Source organism: Pelobates fuscus, chromosome 1, assembly GCF_036172605.1.
Source record: "Pelobates fuscus isolate aPelFus1 chromosome 1, aPelFus1.pri, whole genome shotgun sequence".
Classification (NCBI taxonomy): domain Eukaryota; kingdom Metazoa; phylum Chordata; class Amphibia; order Anura; family Pelobatidae; genus Pelobates; species Pelobates fuscus.
This window is the reverse complement of record NC_086317.1, coordinates 93,981,165-93,994,170: the sequence shown is the minus strand read 5'-3', so window position 1 is coordinate 93,994,170 and position 13,006 is coordinate 93,981,165. Positions and strand designations below refer to the sequence as shown.

At 36.1% G+C, this 13,006-nt stretch overlaps 1 long non-coding RNA gene across 1 annotated transcript; it reads right to left on the bottom strand.

The window, feature by feature from the left end:
• Positions 1-5,923: 5,923 nt before the first annotated feature.
• LOC134588101 (uncharacterized) lies at positions 5,924-11,666 on the bottom strand. Its single transcript, XR_010086640.1, has 3 exons — positions 11,599-11,666; positions 8,512-8,560; positions 5,924-6,678 (listed from the first exon to the last, which is right to left on the bottom strand). It is a non-coding gene; the product is annotated as an uncharacterized LOC134588101 (long non-coding RNA).
• Between the last annotated feature and the right edge of the window lie 1,340 nt (positions 11,667-13,006).

Below are 13,006 nucleotides of genomic sequence, written 5' to 3'. Positions count from 1 at the left end.
TGTTTCCACAATACATTGATTCAATGCAGCTCTATGAGGAGATGCTGGTTGGCCAAGCCAGTGTTTGGCCCAGCACCCACCCAGCCTCCTTGATGATCTCCAATTTAATTAATTCCTTTGGGAAAGCATTGAATTGGCTGAGATAATACATTCTGATGATGTCAGCCAAGGAGGGTAGGACTAGTGCTGATGGTGAGGTTCTGGAATAAAGGGGTGTTTTCTAACTTTTTAAGGGGGACTGGGGAGGGGGGATTTCCTGAAGATGCCATATTTATGTAATATTTTCACAACAATTTTTTCAACTATACTAAACGTTTGAGTCCACTCCATTCTGAAATATTCCTTTAAACTTGAAAATAAATAAATGTCAGCAAGTTATTAGTCGAAGAATATTACACAATTGGAAAAATGACACAGGAAAATCTCTCAGATCACGTTGCTATAGTTCTAAGAGAAAATAAGACCTGATGCTCTGTATTGTGTGTACATATTCACTGTCACCTGTTATGCAGAACAGAAAAAAACAGCTTTATATTTCCCGTATTAAAGATGTGCATGCTATTCAACAGACTAATGAAATATAATTAACCAGCTAAATAAAGATTAGCCATATACCAAACTAGTTATGTTCATCTTTTGGGTAATCAAGTAGTCAAGTAGAAGATAAAGAACATGGTAACATAAAACCACACTGCAACATGTATCTGGAAACAAGGGGTGAACCATGGTGTGACAAAAAAGGAGTCAGGTACATTATTATGTTTAGTGGGGTAGTGTTGCCTTGAATCAATGTTACAATGTAACCTGGATTTAGGAATTTGGATGTTGGACATGGTAATTACCTGTTAATTTCATGGGAATGACAAGAGATCCTTCAAGTACGGCAATTTTTTTACAGTGCCCTTTACTTAACCCTTCGGGCCTGTGTGTTGGTTAAAAAACAAAATTAGAAGTGATTAAGATAATTGAAAACTCCAATTTACTCCAAAGAACATGCTACACATAAACGCACCGTTGCATTCTAAAATCAATTATATACACAAATACACAAACATTTACACACACATACTCCATACATATATATGCTTACACTCACACACATACAACTACGCAAGGATGGAAAAATGGTAGATAAAGCATCGTCAAAGTTGATAAACGCTGATAAAGCATCGTCAAAGTTGTTTGACAGTTAAGATCGACCTTTTTGGCCAGCCCTGCTCTATGGTGGAAAGCCAAGAAAAAAAAATTGACTCCAGAACCCTTACTACGTTAATTCCACCACTGTATACTATGTGCTTAAACAGAGAGGGTGAAATTTTGGTATAATAAACATATGGCAAAAGTTTCTTGTTCATAAACACATCGCAAAAGAGCCTTTGCTCTTAATGGGCTAAGGACATGTCTCTAGTAGCCGTCAGACTGTGTTTTTTTTTCTTTCTATAACCCAGCTATAGTCACAACTTGGCTATTTTTCTCCAAGTTTTGATATTACATTGTTTATTGACTACAATACACAGTGTTTTGAAAACACCCCTTCAGCATTAGGTACACTAATTATATGCTGAGCAGTGACTGCCCTATTTATTAAATTAAATTTAAGAATTTACAGCACCTGAACATTCTCCAGGGAACTTGTTTTCTAGAATGCAAGGATGCAAATGCACGTCAGGTCTCTTAAAGGGGGTACTTGCAGAGACTTGTAATATATTGCGTTTCTCTCAGTATAGAGTAGTTTCCTCAATTTATAACAAACCAAGCAGATATCCATCTACATCTATTTTTGTGCATTCATGCACAGTCACCCGCCTGCAGGCACCCAATTCTTTTCAGGATTCATTCACGGAATATTACATTTTAGTCAGTTAAAAACCAAAATGAAATAAATTAGACTAAAATAGTTGAGCTATGCCTATGGCAGAGTTAGAGAAGTTTTCCAAATCAGTTATTCTGGTCTATGTATTGCATTTAGTTTTTCAAATCACAACAGTTTGGTATTTCATGAATCAATCTGTCACCATTCTCATTTACTTCTCTCCCCACCTCATTGAAATTAATGTCTCCCGCAATGTAATTAAACATAATAATGTATTAAGACATTAAACAAGGGTTTTTCACTAGAATAGAAGATTTAAAGCCCGGACCCCACATGTACACCTGCACTGGGGCGTGCACGCCGATAGGGCGCATTGGGTGGCGCAAGCATTGTATGTGTGTATGTGTGTGTGTGTGCATGTCTGTATGTATGTATGTGTGTGTATGTATGTCATTATGTATGTCTGTATGTATGTATATGTGTGTCTGTATGTATATAAGTCAGTATGTATGCATGTTTGTATGTATGTATGTGTGTGTCTGTATGTCATTATGTATGTCTGTATGTATGTATATGTGTGTCTGTATGTATATATGTCAGTATGTATGCATGTGTGTATGTGTGTGTCTGTATGTATGCTTATATGTGTGTATGTCTGTATCAGTATGTGTGTCTGTTAGTATGTATGTGTGTGTGTCAGTATGTGTGTATCTGTGTCCTTTTGTATCAGTGCGTGTGTTTGTATCTGTGTGTTTTCCTGTGGGCAGAATTTGGAGGTGGGCCTTGGTGGGTAGGCACCCTGGGGTCCAGACCCTGAGCTGTGTTAGGGGCCCCAACATTTCTGATGGCAGCCCTGCAGCCAAGCTTGAAAAATATTTCTAAATTGGAGAATTTTTCCATTGCTGCTATTTTGGCTTAAGGAAAAAAAATACAATTACTTTTGTCATATCTCTACAGTTCCCCAGTTTGGTTTCAATGTTCAACACTTAAATGTTCAAAAGTTTTGAAACGTATAATCTCTTGTCAATGTATTATTGCACTGTTTTCTCACTATATTATTCTGCTGTCGTGTGTTTGTTCCTTCTGCATTATTATAAACCTCATGGAAGAGCCATCATATCCTCTGTATTGGTGTGTTTAGTTTGCGCAACAGATTCTTGGAACAGTTATTATATGGGAATAGATTTGACTTGAATGATGGAGCACACACTAAGAGTATATTATTGTGTATTATTATTATTACATTGTTTTAGGCAAACAAAATTAGAAATCTAATTCCTATATAAAATTCACCATATAGTTTAATTCATTCTATGTTCCCTTGGGCCCTGCCTATGCTGGAAAAGTCACCTCTATTCAAGCTGTTACTCAACAGCCTTAGAACTGGAAAACGTAGGTTCTAATTCCGGTCAGACCACTAGCAAGTTCCTTCAAATACACAGATTGTGCCATATAAACGTGTATGATAAATTACTTGCGGGCTTCAGTAACAAGGTGTGAATCATACAGACTGGCCCAATTGTAATTACTTGGACAGGGATCAAGTATGTAGGGATGAAACCTGGATCATTGCCCTGTGATGGCTTATTAAAAATTTAGTATGTCTGTGAATCCTACAGCATTCTCTTTAGGGGTAACCCACCCAGCCATCACTGGCGATGGAGAAGTGCATTATCCACAACTGAATCTGGAGTCATTCATAAAAATAAACCAATTAACATTTGTGTGACTGAATGGATTTGATGGACTGTGCTTTTAAACAATCACCAGTGTACGGTGTTTACCAATCCCAAATAATGTAAAGATAGTGATATAAATATGCAAGGCAAGCTTGCCTTTATAAGCACAGCCATTAGTTTGGCAGAGTTTAAAGAGGATATTTCACTTGCCAGGATTTTTAATATGTTTACTTATCCTTATATGTAACAAATATATACGTGTGAGGAGTGAACATAAACTGTTGAAATGTACACCTCTGTTATCTTGTATTTGGACACCCCATCTTAGGTCCCTGTCGATCATTGTGATAAACTCAGTCATTTGCACCTGGCAGTCATCATAGAAAAAACATACAGAGGTGGAGAAATTAAGTTTAACACAAATTAAATGCAATTTTCAATGTTTTATTTAAAGGTGTAAATTGCAGAGAAGAAATGACAGTCGACCTTTAATTTTCACACGTAACTTGGTAAAGACAACATTTTGTCAGCTACGTGATGATATGAATGTAACATGTGCCACATCCCCATATAATGGTTTTAATGTCTGCATTCTTATTTCCTTCAAACCTAACTTACTGTTACCAAGTTCAACTGAGGTTTCATTTTCCGTGGGTAGTTTATTTTGCCAAATAGTTTACACCCTGCTAAGTATGGAACATTTTATAAAAGGACTGATGAGCAAAAGATATAGATTTAGAGTGGGAAAAAAAGGTTTATGCTTTAACTTACCAACCATCAGATTTTACATGGAATGGACACACACACACACTCTCTCTCACTCTCTCTCTCTCTGTTTTTCCAGATCAGCATTTTTTGCCATTTGGTTTTCATAAATCACAGTATTTTGGAATTGGGTGAATAAACCCTTTTGTGTTGAGAAAATATTTATCAAAATAAAAAGAAACACAGAAATAAATACACAAAGTAGATTTTATTACACAAAACGGCATCACAATTCAAACACAGAGTCCTTGTAATTACTGTTAATGCTTCAGATTTTGCCTTGTCCAGATGTTGTCCTGTAGCGTCCAGTACACTCATCCATAAAGTAGGAAACACTACAGCGTTCAGACCTGTCTAGTAGTGCTTTCTACTTTATGGGTAACTGCACTGTATGTTGGATCACAGACTCCTGTCTGTTGGGGGTGAGGGTTATCACTCTTTAGATATTGAGGTCCGCCCGCAGGTATACAATATTTACACAGTACAACATTCCATTAGCAACCTACATCATAACAAATAACACAATGAAATGTTTCCCACATACTCTTGATTAAAGGGACACCCCAGGCACCCAGACAACTTCTGCCCATTGGAGTGGTCTAGGTGCAAACTCCCATCACTCTTAACCCTGCAAGTGTAATTATTGCAGTTTTTATAAACTGCAATTATTACCATGCAGGGTTAAGTCCTCCTCTAGTGGCTGTCTATCAGACGGCCACTAGAGGGACTTCTGGCTTCTTAGAACACAAAATGTTTTAAATGACGCTGGGTGTCCTCACGCTATGCCGAGGGACATCAGCGCTGGATTCAGGTAAGTCACTGAAGGGGCTTTAACCCTGTGGGGAAGGGGGAAGGGAGGTGGGAGGAAGGGGGGCATTGCAGCATCCTGCAGTGCCAGGAAAACGGGTTTGTTTTCCTGACACTGGAGAGTCCCTTTAAGGCTACAGTATAGGGGGCCAAAAAGTAGATCTTCAGGTGCTGTAGGACTACAAATCCCTGGTAAAGCATGCTGCCACAGCTGGGATATTCTTTATGACCTCCAAGTACATGTCTATGTATAATGGGAGCAACAGTAGGTTAGGACAAGTAAATGGGATACAAAACAAGTAAACTTTTGGTTGTATTAGAAGTAATTGTTGTATTTAAATTTGACATGTACTGTATTAAAATAAAAAAAGATAAAGTAAAGAATATTTGCATAAATACTTTTTAACTATTCAGTAAGGTTTTTACACAGTTGAAACAGGGCTTTAAATGCAGATTGAGAGAGGTTCTAACAGCTGGAAAAGTTGCAATACGGTGTGAGAATACATTCTAATAATTTAATAAATTCTACAGATTGATAATATGGGGCCTGATAATAAAACTAATCATCGTTTAAGTCTCAATGAGTATATTCAAATAAGTTTATCTGTTTGATCAACATATACTTAAGGGCTGATTGTAGACTACAAGACTTTAGGGCCATGAGAAGCCTGCATTAATTAATTTAGCGTTGGACTAAAACTACTACAATGCTCAGCCAGTGGCTTGCATAGATTGGGAACAGTTGTACGCAAATAACTGGAGTAGCCCAGGTTGTCTAACACGACACATTCCGATGGATATTTAAAATAGGTTAACGATGAAAAAAGTACTAAAAACACATTTCTATAACTCCCCATAACACACTCATGATGCAGATTTTGCCTTGTCCAGATGTTGTCCTGTAGCGTCCAGTACACTCATCCATAAAGTAGGAAACACTACAGCGTTCAGACCTGTCTAGTAGTGCTTTCTACTTTATGGGTGGCTGCACTGTAGGTCTTTGTCTTCTCTGGTATAGCTTTCCTTGACGTCTTCTCAAGTCTCATTCTTCAACAGTACCATAGCCAAATGTCTTGTACGTCAAACCAACAATGTTAATAAGAATGGCATCAGTCAGTTCAATTTGTAATGGAATCAAAAAGGTAATAATTTTATTAGAAATTAGTTTATTACAAATCTCCCAGTTTAATAGGAGACAGGAGATTAGTACTACAATAATGTATTTGGAAAATTGCCATCTAGGATTCGCAGCTGAATGCATGTTTCTTGGTTCAAATAGGTTTTCTGTTTTGTTTTAAACTGGTTCTGGATGGAAAGTAACGGTCTATCCATTTAGAATAAAGGAGTTTAATAATCTCATTACCTGGAGACAAAGGGAAACCACAATTTCAAATGTCTTCCTTAGCTGATCCAGAGTAGAAACCTTGTGTGCATTGAAAGGAAAACCTTTCAGATCACAATCCGGAAGCCGTATAAATGGCCTGTATGCTAAGCAGAAGTGGTCTTAGGCAACCTAACTGCTACAAGAAGTTTCAGCACTTACCAACAGGAAGTAGAGGTCTTTACTTACTTCCTCTTGCATTGAGAAGTCCTCTCAACTGTACCTCCTCTAAACTGGGGGGGAAATACAAAGAATTACAATTCTGGTTTAAAATGTATGAATAAGTAAAAATGCAAAGCTCTAAAGAGAAATCAAGATGCAATGAACACTTAATCAAAACCTCAGTACGCACAGGAAAGGGTAAAATGTTTTTTTTTTTGCCAAAACAAACTTGGATAAGAATATGAATACTGTTAAGATGACCATGTCATGCTTTAGCTAGAGATGTTATTAAAATATGCATAATTCAGTGCATGCAGGATTTTTTTTGGGTGTTGTTAGAATTATTACAAAAAAACAACCCCCCCCCCTCCCCCCCCTAAGTTACATGCATTCTGAGTTACATATATACACACACTATATCTCTATCTCTCTCTTAAATTACAGTTTCTGAGGAACCAAGTGGTAGAATTCACGACATGAACTGGATAAACTAATAGTAGTGCAAAAAGGAGAAATACAGGCATGTTCCTTGTTCTCACATATACATTTCTGCTTCACAACAAAGTTATGGTGCACAGACACACAATTACACAGGTAGGTTGATTTACTAAACCAATTGATTCCTAGTTTTAAATACTATAGCCTTGTAGGGAAAAAAAATACAATACATGTGAATACTAGAGTTTATAAAGTTAAATACTAGAGAATTTATCCAGTTCAGCTATTTTAGACAAATATGAAATTGCTGATCAATTCCAGAATAACTCATAATTCTACCAGGAACTACATTCTTAACTAAAACCCTTCCCCAGAAGTAACACGTAATTTTGAGATATTAGCTGTAGCACATTTGCTCTTATAGGAACATTATAATGTTAGAAATACACATTTTTATTCCTAATGGTATAGAGCCTTGTTAAAAGTCCCCATCCCTCATTGGCTTGGAGTTAAATAAGTATTTAGCTTGCCTTTTCTGACACTTTTGTGCTGTTCAGTTCCCGGCTGGCCCCGCCTCCTTGGCTGAAATCATCAAGATAGATATCAGCCAATCCGAGGCTTGTGGGCACGCTCAGCAGAACACTGCACTGTGCCAATCAGATAGTCTGTATGACACCATCTGATCAAAATAGCAAAGTTTTACTCTGTTATATTATAGGAAGCCTCTGTTCAATCAGGATTCTTTACTAAAGTAAGAATTGTCAGGAATTAAAAATTAATTTCGAATTTAAGGACAAAATAGACAAAATGGAAGCAATGCTTGATTCCCCCCCCCCCCCCCCCCCCCTTGTTTGACTATTTTGGTGTTAAAATTGACACTCACTTTGATTTTCTGACAATTCCCACTTTAGGGAATAACCTAAAATGTGTAACCAACACGTGACAGAGGGCGGGGGTCTATATGCAGCTACAAGCAAACCCACTAAGCAGGACTGCTGAACGATATATTGATAGGTATAATTATTTTTGAGTTTATTGCAGAATTTAATGCATTATCTATAAAAGCCAATAAATCAGAGGGTCATTTTAGCTTGTAGTTTCTCTTGAAGCCCTTGATTGCTTATTGAAGAAATGAAGCATAGAAACGGTTACACATATTCAGGAATAAGTCTCATGGGAACACAGGTGACTTAAACATGTTAAAATGATATCTGTAGATTTTGAAAAAAAAACCGCTTGTGCCCCAGATTTAATTTATCAGGAAGAGCTATGGGTTAAACCTAACGCAGACAGCATTGGGAAAAAATGCACACCTGTTTAACATTACCAGTTATAGTGTAACTTTAACGCACAGCCTTTTTTTAACAGCATTGTAATTGTTAATCTTTTTATCTGTCATTTCTGCTGCTATAGCTCGTTTTATAGATTTTTTTTTGTGTGAAAATGCAGTTTAGTTAACCACTCACCTGTCTGAACTCAACGCTTCTTCTGAAATGACGTGCTCCCATTGAAGTTCTAGAATAAATCAATGGAATGAATAATAATACATTAGATAGCAGAGGTTTGCTCCTTCGTATAGGAGCATAGGGTTCAAATCCTAAGGGATATCATCAGCCATGATTCATTATTTGATTGATTGCTTCTGACAGCTTATGGAACTTAGAACTCTCCCAGCCCACTTAAAAATAGGAAAAAAAAATAAAAAAATTCAAAGGGGTTACATTGCAGCTAGATGGACTGAACATCATGGTAGATCTATTCCATACGCATCTGCCTTTCCAATTATGGCCATCACTGCACTAAGGCATCAATAACCCCTATGCGAGCCCCTTTATAATTTCTTTGAAATGTCAGCTGCGGAGTTATCAGTAATTAAACACCGCACAGAGAATCATATTTTATCATGTAAAATAGTTGTTTGCATTTCACTATCATATTCCTTAGTATGTAATGTAAATTTACCCTTTGTAATTGTAAATTATTTGTACTCCACCAGTGCAAGCTGTAAATCTCTCTCTTTTAACAGGTGCGGGGTGAAATCAGTGCATTGTGGATGATTGATAATGCTATTGTGATTTTTAGACCAGATAACCTGAAGTAAGGAAAGAAAATTCCAGCACAGGTCATTTTTCTAATTTATTTATTTGTTGGCCTAAAATTTCCAAAGCATTTACTAATCCTTCATAATTTCTGCATGGATATTGTGTGTCTCTGAAAATGACCTTCCAAAATTGCTAAAATATGCATAATTACCATTGCAATACAATTCATTGTTATGAACATTTTCAGTTCTTCACTTTTTTTGTGCTTGCTGTTTTCTGGAATATAAATTCCAGCAATTTGTTTAACAGGGTTATTCTATAAAGTGCAAATTCAAGTAAGGTCAAAATAACCAAACTGGGAAAAATATGTCATCTATGTTTTTTAATCCGCTACTCTGGCCTTAAATTTGAAATTCTCTTTCAATGCACTTTGAATTCTTACTTTAGTGAATAGCCATATATATATATATATATATATATATATAAAGTTGCATAATTTGTGTTTATAATGTAAATTATCCAATAATGAGGTTTTTTTTTTTTTACTAATGTGAGAATTGCTGGGAATTCAGTGTAAATTTCAAAATGTAGGCCAAATTAGAATTGGCCTAGTGAATTGTGTTTTCAGTTTGGCTATTTCGACTTTAAGTTTAAAATTCCATTTGAATTTACACAGCATTCTCAACAATTATCACTTTACTGAATAAACCTGTATAAACCTGGAACTGTAGAGAAATGACAAAACTTAGGCCAAACTAGCTGAGTGAAGAACTCCCAGGCTGGAACATTTCTCCAATTCAGGTATATTAGGCTGATACATGTCCCAGCTGAGTATTAGTAAAATTAAACGTTGCACTATATATATATATCTATATATATCTCCACTGCTGTTAGTTGTTTCTACAAAAGTAAAAAAAATACCAAAAATTGTCCCTCCAAATATTTTAAAGACACATTTAATGTTCCTATAAAAAGTTATGTAAAATAAGGCCCGGTTAGTTAATTTTCAAACAGCTACAATGTAGGCCAAAATAGCTTCTGCATATCCAGATGGCAAACTCAACGGCTTTACACTTCCTGAGCAGCTGTATTCGCTGCGCCATTTCTTGCACGAACCATTACGTCTTACGCCAGTTACCCGCATCCTCCTAGCATGGAACACTCAGTCAGCATCCGTTGTCAGTTCTACGCCTTAAGTCAAACTGTGTTTCACTTCTGCTTTTTTTTTTTTTTCTCTTTCTTTCTAGAAGCCTTCACATACACCAAAGGAAATGGAGGCCATATTTAATAGCATTTTTTTTAAAGCTAAAAGTATATTTGCATTTTCTTATAACAAAAAATGAATCCAGTTGCATATACGTACGATTATTGTAAAATAGCTGTAAATACACATTTACTATGGCATACAGATGAAACAGACTATGTGTTTAAATGCGTTATAATCCTGTTTAACCCTTTCAGGGTAAGATCCAGGATTACCACTAGGGTGCATGCGTAAGGCCTTCGTTGGTTATATACACATTTACAAATTTTGGTGTTTGATAAAGGCTTCTTATTTAAAACTCTTATCAAGCTGTGTAGATTCTAGAGGCTGATACCCAAGAATACTTTATTGTTTATGCCATCATGTTTAAAGAGTACACCCCAGCACAGTATTTGGAACTTTTAAAGTGTAAAAGAGGAACTTAAAAAATGGATTTAGCATTTGATGTGTTCTACGCTAGTCCCTGCTAAGTCCTCCTTTTAATAAGGCTGGCTTGGTTGTTGCTTTTTAAAAAAAACAAAAAAAAAAAAACGAATTTAATCTTACAATAGTGGAAAAGTGCAACTCGGTGGTTCTTAAGAGACGGTATGGTCTGTTAAGACTGAGGTCCAACATCACGTTAAGATGAAGACCAACAACATTTCTTGAGCAAGGGGAAGCAGTTCTGCAATGTATTGTATAATACAAGAGGAAATAATGCACAAGACAGACAGAAAGGGGAACATCAAACATTAGCAATTTCTTGTCTGATGACTTGCACATTTCTTACAGTACAAATTAGCTTTAGGCCTGGTCTCTCCAAAACTATATTCTATAATATATCTATATATATTCCCTACATTTATCATAACATGTTGATGGGATGCATTGCAATGCATTATTGTGCCGTTATTGGTGGATCCACATTAACTATTCTGCACAATCAATACTTTGTGCCAGAGAATTTTGCTAGAACATTCTTTAAGGCTTTTCCACTTTTGAGTGAGAGGATTCAGAGTAAATTAAATATTTGGTAAAGTTCAGCTTCTGTTCACCTGCTACTACACATTTGGATTTATGATCAATAAAAATGTTTGTTAGTAAATATTTGCATAAATAATATTAAAAGTCTAAACTGTAAATTATATATCACCTTTCTTGCCGTTTGAATTTTTGTTTTTTTTATAAACTAAAATGCTCTGAATATCACAGGTGTTTGCAAAACAGACCTGGCCTACAATGGAACCTATTTGCAGTCTTACACTTACCGCATACCATTTGTTCCATGGCGGACTTTCCTGGACTTGTCCTCTTCACATACCGCAGCTTTGTCTTCGCCAAGTAGCAATGGCTAAAAAGAATTCCAGCTGGGCTAGCCTCAGCTTTTAATCTCTCAGAGCCAAACGTCACTAACCACAGAGGGGAACTAGCATAAGTCCCGCCCAAAAGCCAAGATGTTACCAAGTCTAGTGAGCACATTACATGTTGTAAATGTGTTTAAAGACCAGGGTAAAAAAAAATAATTGTTAAGAGAGTTTTGGTAGGACGGTGAAATATGACAAATTTAAATATAAAAAATAAATTGTAAAAAAAAAAAGTTGCAACATCTTCCATTTAATTTACTGCAGGGTAACCACTAATATTTCTAGCTCTCGATCACATACTTATTTTGTATGTCTGACCAAGCATCATCAGACAAATAATTCCCAAACATGCCTTGACTGTAGCAACAATAAACACATGCACTATAGGCTTTTGTTTAATTATAAAACTAAACCGTACAGCAAATTTTACATCCCTATCAGACAATATGAATGTTTTATTTAGAAACATTTTAGAGAGGGGGAAAAGAAAATAAATAAATAAATAGACTAACATTTTAAAAGGAGTGAGAAATTCGTAATATCTTAATGTTATTTAGGTCTTTGCTACCCGTGTAATCAGAATTTATTGAACTGAAGGCAGGAAGCAGATAAAATCCTATTAATGTAATGGTTACCAGAAAAATTGTATACAAGGGTTTAAGAGAAAAAGTAGTAGCAACTTCCCAAATTTCAACAGCCAACCCACAGTTTTTCTACAGGACTGATCCGCATTTCCCTCAATGAGCAATATTGAGATAGAACTTTGAGACAGATATATAGATATATATATATATATATATATATATATATATATATATATATATATATATATATATAGAGAGAGAGAGAGACACAGACTGAGAGATAGTATTCTGTTAGGAACCAAGGGAATAAAACAAATGCCATAGAAAAGTTTTATTTTGTGCATAAGCAATAGTGAGGTCTGTAACGGGGGAGGTTAACTGCGACAGTCAGCATTGGGTGCAGGGGTTGCTGTATAGATACATCTTATCTCTGCACACAGTCTCTTTCACAACCTGCTGTGGTTAGCAATCATTCCTGGGAGAGGAGGCCTGAAGGGCAAGCTGCACACGTTAAAGATTCAGTCATGCTGTGTATATCAGTCACATACACAGCAAACACATGTAGCATTTAAATGTGCTAAAGTGCTCTGTGCAATATAAGGCACTTCTACAGAGATGTAAACCAAAAAGAGAGCATATGTTAATAGTAGCTATACTATACAGGTGTATGTTCCCTCAAACAAACTTGTTTTCTACATGTAGCATTTAGATTGTAATATTGTTGACAG